Below are 10,260 nucleotides of genomic sequence, written 5' to 3' on the forward strand. Positions count from 1 at the left end.
TTTATTATTATTATTATTATTATTATTATTATTATTATTATTATTTTCTTTATTTACATTTCAAATGCTATCCCGAAAGTTCCCTATACCCCCCCCAGAATTAAAATTCTTAAAGCTTGTAGTTAACCAATCAGATTTATGTATCAATAAAATCACAATTTACAAGATGCCAGTATAATAATTTCAGAGCCAATTGATAGTTATAAAAAGCTTTATCCCAACTATTCTAACCTTATGATATCATAACTGTGCTGGTTCAAGTCACGCAGGTTCATGTCCACCTCCATTCTCCTTCCTCTTCTCCCCTGAGATGCTCTCTGTCTCCCCCATTCTTGGCTCTGCCTCCCTTTTCCCTGTCCAATCACAGGCCTTTTGCTGCCCTAATGTGATTGGACAGGGAAAATCCTACAACATATGAATACATATTTTATATTTTATTTTCTTTCAAATGTCAAAATTAGTGTAGAATCATAACTTTGGCCATAAAATATCAACAGATTTAAAGAGTTTAAGTATTTAAGCCAACATAGTAAATAATGCTGACAATCATTTAGGGATGGGTACATTGTATCTCAAAGAGTCACTCAGGGCCCAAACTCATTCCTGCACATGAAAGCGGCTAGAAGACAGTTTTGAGATTTGAGCAATATTGGAAAGTAGGGCTCGCCTGGTAGAGCTTGCATAGCAACTTCCCATCTCTCTCCCAAACACAGACTTCCAGAGAGTCAGAAGAAAGGTGAACTTTATATTGCAAAGCAGTGAGCTGACATCCTCGGAGGTAAATGGGATTAAGAACAGAGACAAGATAGAGTCAACAGAGACCACCCAGGTTCCTCCGGGCTGAACTGAGGCATCTTGGCCATGGGTGGAAAAATCCCAGGAATGGGAGTCTTACCTTAAGGCTCATTTCTCTTTAGAGAAGTCATCCAATTAGTAGTAAATATAGAATGACACAATAGTGTCAATTAGAACAGATTGAAGCAAATTAGGAATTGTAATTAGGTAAATTAGTATAAAAAGCTGCCACCTCCTTCCTCTTTTGAAAAAATGTTTTATTATTCTCAATCTCTCTCTCTGTCTCTCTATCTCTGTCTCTCTCTCTGTATGTGTGTGTGTGTGTGTGTGTGTGTGTGTGTGAGAGAGAGAGAGAGAGAGAGAGAGAGAGAGAGAGAGAGAGAGAGAGAGAGAGAGAGAGANATGTGTGTGTGTGTGTGTGTGTGTGTGTGTGTGAGAGAGAGAGAGAGAGAGAGAGAGAGAGAGAGAGAGAGAGAGAGAGAGAGAGAGAGAGAGAGAGGTGGCCATGTACATGGTACAGTCTATATAGCAATCATTGAACAACAATCTTTGGACAACAATCCGATTGTGAGCTACAAGGGCCCTTAATTCCTGGTTCATCTCTCCTGCCTATTTTCTCTTGAAGGAGTTCTGTGGTGGTTAAAGGAGAAAGTGGGAACAAATTATCAATATCAAATACACATCATGCTCTCACACTTCAGAGCTGTGGCTATCATAAAGATCTTTTAGCGAGACACAATGCACTTACTCTAAACTCAGCACCGTGAGGTGTGGCCTCATCACCTAGTCACAGTCCCACCAAAACGGGGCACAGCACTCCAAAAACATCATGTTAAGTTTTTAGCTTGGTTTGCCACTAATTTTATCAGTCAATATAAAAGACTATTATACAGAAGATTATAAATGGAAGAAATGTATACCTGCTTCATTCTTCATGTTAGAATGTCTGCACTTATACACAAACTATGCATACCATCCTAAAGAGGGCAAGTATTTAACAATATTAACTCTGGTGTATTAAGGTGTGGAGAATGAGTCTTTAATTTTTAAAACTGATCTTAGTGAACAAAATATAAAAATGCTAGTAAATTCAGTGCATTTAATATCAAATATGTCTTAAACTGGAGCCAGGCGCTCCAGGGGTAAAAAGCAGTAAGAAAGGGGCTGCTCTGGAAGAGTCATGCCTCTCCTTGCTTGCTGAGCACATTGTTTCAGGAGAACTCATCTGAGCTTCAGAGGAATGGGGAGTCCCCTGACTACAGCTTTGCACCCATCATTACATAGTATACACACAGGTCAGCTTCAGATTAGTGGACAACACAGCTAAATCCATCAAATAGATCTGCCTGTTTCTGAGACCAGCAAACTCGATGCTTGAATTTTACTGGAAGTTTTTTTTCTCCAAGATTTGGGAACATGTTGGAAAAAAAAAAAACAAGGATAATTTAATTTCAGCAGACCTGTTTTGACATGACTGTAATTAATTTGAAATGCACCTGGGGAATCATAATATCTTAACAAAAGCCCTCAAATCATTTTCTCACTAAAAATAAGTTTGTGGAACATTTAAAAGTAAAAATAAATATCATTTTATAAAACCTCAATGGTGAGAATTTAGGAAACTTCTGTGATTTACGTAATGTTTTACAGATTGGCAATGGCTGAACTCTGGACCCCAGAGCATATTAAAACGTTCTAAGTCTCTTAGCAAATAGAGAATTGCATCCTACAGCTTTCAAAGTGGTCATCTGATGCCAGAATGGAAAGCACACAGTGAGTGGGAGTGAAGAGAACATCAAATATTTATGGCACCCATCATTTCACTTCATGTGACAATGCAGAGTTGAGATATATGGGCCATACTGTAGACTCTGCCTCAATAGAGGGACGGCAGAATGGGTCCAGCACCCGTTCTCATTCTCTGTTTTAAATTGTGAGAAAATAAGGATGGCAGGAGTGAATGACTAAACTTTTAGGAAAATAAATGTCTATGATTTAAATCACTCAGACTATATTCACAGTACAATATTAGCATTTGGAGAATTACAAGAGCAGAAAATGCATAAGCATATTTTGGTTGTACTTTGAATTCATTGACATGGAAATTTTAAGAAGTTTCTTTAAAGGAAAAAAGAAAGACCTTTTTGGTCAGCTATACATACATACCATATAGATAATTGCAATTCAGTTTTTGTTGTTGTTGTTGTTCTCACAGAACTGACTCTGCCTACAGCGTGCCTCTGAATAGTGCCAGCCATTAGCATAGATGTGACTTAGCTCTTTGTAGAAAGGCTACTAAAATGTGCCTTGTTTGAATTTTGAAGACTAAAAAAAAGACGTTGGTGAAAAATTTTACATGGATGTCTTACACAATCATACCATACATATAGTATTTACATAGAATGTCCTCGTGTGTATTTACCGTGTGCTCCTTGCTTTGGCCCATAATATGAACTCTGCAGGGTTAGTAACTTAGTCTTGTTCCAATTTTAGCCCAGTGCCTACCATTGAGCCAGGGCTTGATTAATAAGGGTCAACATGACATCATTTTTTTTTTAAAAAAAAGAATATACTCTTTCATTATTGGAAAAGTTAATTTTATTTTTATAAAAGTAATTAATGTACATATGGATTAGACAGAACAAAAAGATATGTAACCAAACACAAATTTTTCTATCATAATCTTCTCCAGTCTTTTCCTTCAGAAGACATCCCATTTGACAGCTTTAAAGATTTCTTCCTTACATACCACTATATTTATAAGTAATAGGATTCTATAGTAGTTTTAGATTTTATTATGTCATTTTAGATAGCATACGTTGACCCCTTAATGTTACGGTTAAGGATTTAGCTCTTCAAAACATCAGTCTCCTTTGCTTTCTTTTCTTATTATCTATAACCAAGGTGTTTAAAATTTTTGTTAAATCTAAATTTGTTTTTATGATGAAGATAAAAATAACATAGATGAACATCTTTAAATTTACTAAAATGCGTATTTTTTTCATCTTTTTTGATATTAGTAACAGACTTATTTTTTTTCCATTAGAAGGTTAAGTTAAACCATCTGCTAATTTTTCATGTGCTATTCAACTGACTTGATTCTACCTCCCTAGGGGTTAAAAGCCATTGTTCCTAGTTTTAATGATGTGGGGTCATCCATGTGGAGATGTCAATTTTGTTTATTTACATTACCTGCTTTTTACAGTCACTGCAGAGTACTTCTCTAGCAACCTCCATTCCTTAGACAACCTGGGCTTCAGAGAAAATCAGAAGTTCCAGCAGTTCCCCAAAGCTAGACTTGTTATCCATCCCCAGTGCACTGCTTTAAAAGATTAGTAATGCTGCCTAGGAAGGAGGAGAGTTTATTCTGTGTGATTGCATTTAGAGAGAAATCAATAAATGGGTCCAGTGATCCAGGACCATTTTGAGGCTGTTTAGATTTGAATAGAGTAAGATTTAAGGCAAGAGCCAAAGAGGCATGCATAATTAAGTAGTTCTGGTCAAAGCCTGATCTGGTCGATCATTGTCTAGCTTTCTACTGTTATCATTTCCCAGAGCCCATCAGTCTGGTTCTTGGCCTCCTCCCTACCCACCTTTGGAGAGGGAATCTCTCCCTGGAGATCTGTTGTTCCTGGAATCCAAGATGACTGCACATCTGGGAAAAAGACTTATCTTTGTGCTCTCATCTCGAAGGGGAAGCACAGAGGTAAGTGGGCACTTCTCCTTCTTATAGGACTGATGTGCCTAGATTCAGAGGAAAGCCAGGACCCAACAAAAGAGGCACAAATGAAGGCAAGGCCTTGATTTTGTCAATTCGTGCACCCAAATAAGAAGTGGATGGTTGGAGGCAGGCGGATTTCTGAGTTCGAGGCCAGCTTGGTTTACAAAGTGAGTTCCAGGACAGCCAGGGCTATACAGAGAAACCCAGTCTCGAAAAACAAAAAACAAAACAAAACAAACAAACAAACAAAAAAGTGGATGGTTTTTTAGCAAACAGCCTCTAGGTGCCCACTTCATTTGCCACACTGGAAATTTTATTGATTTTTCTTTTAATGTGGACATCTTGCTTCTTTTCTTTTTCTTTTTTATTAGATATTTTCTTTATTTACATTTCAAATTTTATCCCCTTCTCTCATTTCCCCTTCAAAAACCCTCCTATCCCATCCCCCCTCCCCTTGCTCACTAACCCACCCACTCCGACTTCCCTGTCCTGGCATTCCCCTACACTGGGGCATCAAGCCTTCACAAGACCAAGGTCCTCTCCTCTCATTGATGACCAACAAGGCCATCCTCTGCTGTATATGCAGCTGGAGCCATGGGTCCCTCCATGTGTAGTCTTCGGTTGGTGGTTTAGTCCCTGGGAGCTCTGGGAGTATTGGTTGGTTCATATTGCTGTTCCTCCTATGGGGCTGCAAACCCCTTCAGCTCCTTGGGTCCTTTCTCTAACTTCTTCATTGGAAACCCTGTACTCAGTCCAATGGATGGCTGTGAGCCTCCACTTTTATATTTGTTAGGCACTGGCACAGCCTCTCAGGAGACAGCTATATCAGGCTCCTGTCAGCAAGCACTTGTTGGCATCCACAATAGTGTCTGGGTTTGGACATCTTGCTTCTGTATTCATTTTCAGTTTCTGTTTTTATTTTATTGAAGAATATCCTTTATTTCTTGAGAATGGGTGCATAAGAAATACATCCATAGAGAATTTACTTGCCACTAAATGTTTTTATTTTATCACAGCATTGCTAAATTGGGCATCCATTAAACCTGCTATTTCTATATTCTCTTGAGTCCATGTTGCTTATTACTAGCTAATAACAGCTTCATTGTCTTTTATAGTTAATAATTCCAGGGCCTTTGTCTTGTTTGGATTTTTTTTTATTAATAGAAGGACTCACTATGCAACTCAGACTAACTCAAATTTGTACTCATTCTGTTCCAACTTCCAGAATTTGGGGGATTATAGGTACATCTGAGTAGTAAGTCATTCTTTACAATAACCTTTACATGTTCAAATCTCTGTGGTTGTCTTTTAAACAGTATAATCACTAAAGGTCCCCCAGATGCTGGTTATTTCCCACCAGATAACAGCACGCCTTGCCATTCTCTTCTTCTTCGCCTTGGGTCACCTAGTCATGCAACCCATGCCCATTCTTATTGTCCTATGATATCCTACCCATCTTGAGATATTCATTATGTCTAAGAGTCTAAATTGCTTGTGATTTCAAAATTCACAAAGTAGATTGATGCCTTAGCTTTACAATGCTTTGGCTTTCTTCCTCTAGCAACACTTGACTTCATTAGTTTGGAGCACAATCTCTCAAGATTTCTCAAGTGTTGTCTCTGATGCTATCCGTGACCTCTTATTCTTGTGACAGCTGCTTTTTATCTCTTTAGAGCACATGCAGCCCATAGGTCTGGGTCCCTGTGTTTATGGTGAGTGCTTCATTCTTGTTCTATTATGAGACTTAGCTCATTGTTCTTTTGTACCACATGTGAAGAGCTCATTAGACCTCTGTGAAATGCATAAACATGTCTAATTTTAAGGAATTGTATTTACAATTACTACTATAGATCAATGAAAGATGGCTATAGGGTAAGATAGCTGGTGAATAAAAATTGTTAGTGGCACGATGACTCCCACTTGGCACAAGACCTTATTTCCATTGCTGTCATCACAGTTCAGGATGCATGATTCTGGCATTTCAAAGCAGCTGTCAGACCAGCTTGAGCTTAAAGCTCTTCACAATGCATCCAAATGGAACAGAATGACACCAATGGTTTGAATTTAGGAAAAATCAGTCCTCAGCATATTCCACTTATCTAGTAAACATTTACATTTTTTGGTCTACAGGCATAACTGAGAGTTTGTGAAAAGCAAAAATTATTTTATAGAATCCTAAAGTCTTCCGGTTAAAAATTCTGTGCTACAGAGCCAGTATTTGAATGAGAATTTAGCCAGCATAAGAGGACTGGTATGAATTTCTGTGGCTAAAAACTACTTGTTGTTTGTTTGTATTTTTTACCGAAAGCAGTATATTAGCCATTAACCTACACCACTGATAGAAAATAATCCCAAGTAAGAATCAAAGAGACCTGAATTTTCCTGGTTTTTAATCTCATACATAAGATTTGAATTGTTGACAATGAATTATAGACATTTGAAGGTGTTAATCGTGTTCCTGCTTTGTTTGGACATCATGCATACAAAATGCTATGTATGTTTTAGAGCACTGAGATTATCCATGGAACACTTCACAAAATGAACGAATGTGTTTATTCAGCACAGGGTACTCAGAATGCTTACATCTGAATAGTGACTGTACTCATGTTTAAAAAGAGGTCAGACAATATTTTTTAAATTTAATTTTCTTTTTTTCTTATTTACTTTACATCCTACTTACTGCCCCCTCCTGGTCACCCCTCCCACAATCCTTCCTCTGTTCTCCCCTTCCTTCCTCTGAGAGGATGGGGGCCCCCTTGGGTATCCCCTTACCCTGACACTTCAAGTCTCTATGAGGCTAGGCACTTCCTCTCCCACTGAGGCCAGACAATGAAGGCAAACTAAAACATATTCCATGGAGAGGCAACAGCTTTGGAGATACCCAAAGTTGGACCCACATGAAGACCAAGCTGCACATTTGGTACACATGTGAGGAAGGCCTGGGTCCAGCCCATGTATGTTCTTTGGTTGGTGGTTCAGTCTCTGAGAGCCCCAAGGGTCCAGGTTAGTTGACTTTGTTGGTCTTCCTGTGGAGTTTCTATCCTCTTTGGGGTCCACTATTCTTTCGCTTATTCTTCCATAACAGTCCCCATGCTCCATTCTCTGTTTGGCAATGGGTGTCTGCGTCTGTCTGAGTCAGCTGCCGGGAGGAGCATCTCTGAGGACAGCCATGTTAGGCTCCTGTCTGCATAATTCTGTAAATTGGTCAGTATCAATTCTTTCACTTTTATAGTGGGATGCAGTGAGCCATATGGGGTTACAGATTAAAGGCTCACAGGTAATACATTGAAAGGAGGAATTTTAAGAGAAGGCTGTGCCTATTGTACTGGGACAAGTACATAATTTTTACAGAGTAAACTATAAAAAGAAGATTAACATTTAAATTAAGTGGTCAATCATTTCCTTTTATTATAGAGAGATTCATGCATGACTCGAGCAACAAAAGAAAATCAATGAATTAAACACCAAGTGCCGGGCTTTTCTAAATGTCCCCTAAGCAAAAAAGCATTCTATTATTGATGATAACAATTGCTCAAACAGTGCTTTGTCGTTCTAAATTCTCTCCTGAAGTTCTCAAAAAAAATCAATTTTAAATTGAAAGTGTCTAGATAGGGAGTCACTGCAGAGTTTGTTCAAACCAGAGTGATAAACCCACCCATCCATTTATGTATCACACGTGGATTATGGCTGACCATTCTACAGCTGTGAGCACCTAGAGACACAATCACATTTAGAGAAGTCAAGAAGGCCTTATGGGTGATACTTGGGTTGAGCCTTGAGGATGACTTGAGACTGAGAGGAAAAAAAATACTTAAAACAAAAACAAAAACAAATGTATTTATTTATTTATTTATTTATTTATTTATTTATTTATTTATTTATTTATGTGAGTACACAGTAGCTGTACAGATGGTTGGTTGTGAGCCTTCATACGGTTGTTGGGAATTGAATTTTTAGGACCTCTGCTCCCTCTGGTCAGCCCTGCCCGCTCCAGTCAACTCTGCTTGCTCAGTCCCTGCTTGCTCTGGCCCAAAGATTTACTCATTATTAGACATAAGTACACTGTAGCTGACTTCAGACGCACCAGAAGAGGGTGTTAAATCTCATTACAGGTGGTTGTGAGCCACCATATGGTTGCTGGGATTTGAACTCAGGACCTTTGGAAGAGCAGTCAGTGCTCTTACCCACTGAGCCATCTCACCAGCCCAAAACACTTCTGCTAAGGGACCAGTATATGGAAAGACCAGAAGGTGAGAAAACACATTCCATTCTGTGACATCTGATAGGTTTGATATGATGGGAAGCAGTCTCACAGTTAGGTCTATAAACCCAGTTGGGACCCTTATTTGAAAGAGCCTCTTACTTAGGACTTATTTGCTAGTTCATCTAGTAGGCAAGAGAAGGCCATTGAAAATTGTACATTGTCCTAGGACTTGTTGAGGAAATGCAGAGTTTAGGCTGAGAGTAGACGAGATACTGAATGCTAAGAGATCAGGAGCAAGAATCTGCATGTGCCTTTGATGTGAGAGGATAATTTCATATAGTCCTGTGACTGCACACTATCCAGGCCCCCCTGTCCCTTTCTTCTCCTTTTAAGTGGTTATTAAGAGGACCTGTGGCCCTCGGCTCCTTTCTTACCACAGGGTTCTGCTTTCCTTCAGAGTATATTTGGATGACTGCTTTAAGGATCCTGTTCATCCTCTCTTAGATGTTCTTTATTAATGCTGATACTTCTGAAGAGATCGCACTCGTAACATTGTCAGGGAACTGTAGAGGCGTGTATAACATAGGGTGCCAGATGCTAGCTTAGGGCTTGCTGTCCTCCTAACACAGTTCCAGCTACAGTGGTCTGCAGCATGTCAGCATATCACTTTGCAGCTGAAGCACATGGTACTGCATCTCTTCTGCTCTAGCACTAATAAAATCTAACAGAGCCACGGAGGCTGCTTTGGGTTTTTGGAGGCAACAAACATCTCACTTGGATGTACTATGTCAACCCATTCACCAAACTCTGGCTGCCAATTTTGAGAATGACCAGGAAAATGACAACTTCCGCATAAAGCTATTTCAGATCCAGGTTCTTATGGGTGAACAGTTCTGAGGGGGCCTGAAGTGTGAGGGTCCTGTGTGTGACCTTTGTCGAATTCCTAAGGGAGAGTCTAGCACAGAACTTTGATGATTTCCCAACCGGTAACGATTTTATTTCTTGCAAAACTACTTTGGCTTTGCTACTGGGAAAGTTACATTTGTGACCACTGTCTATTCATTTGCTTATTAGGAACCACTCTTGGCACTTAAGCCACAATGTTGTACTAGCACTCCAGCATCAGCTGGAAGCAGTCTACTAGACATGATTGTGACCAAGCAAGGCCTGATGACACAAGTTAGTCTACCAGCCAGTGTCACAGATGCTCACGGTCTGCATCTGCTTGTTCCATCTCAGACCGAATCTACTGGCATCATGTGGAGCTTACTGTGGTGGACAGATTAGAAAGAACAGAGTTTTGAGTCTGGTTCACAGGAGATCCAGCATGATATTCTGGCACCATTTAAAAGAACAAAACTGTAAGTCTGCAACTCCACTCAAGATACTCTGTGCTGGGGCTGGTGAGATGGCTCAGTGGGTAAGAGCACCCGACTGCTCTTCTGAAGGTCCGGAGTTCAAATCCCAGCAACCACATGGTGGCTCATAACCATCCATAACAAGATCTGATGCCCTCTTCTGGAGTGTCTGAAGACAGCTA

General features: G+C 39.6%; 1 pseudogene; it reads left to right on the forward strand.

Moving 5' to 3' along the window:
* The first annotated feature begins 4,438 nt into the window (after positions 1 to 4,438).
* The window catches only part of LOC110326757, an 8,682-nt pseudogene continuing 2,860 nt past the window's right edge, over positions 4,439 to 10,260 (forward strand).

This window comes from Mus pahari, chromosome 9 (assembly GCF_900095145.1).
Source record: "Mus pahari chromosome 9, PAHARI_EIJ_v1.1, whole genome shotgun sequence".
Taxonomy (NCBI): Eukaryota; Metazoa; Chordata; class Mammalia; order Rodentia; family Muridae; genus Mus; species Mus pahari.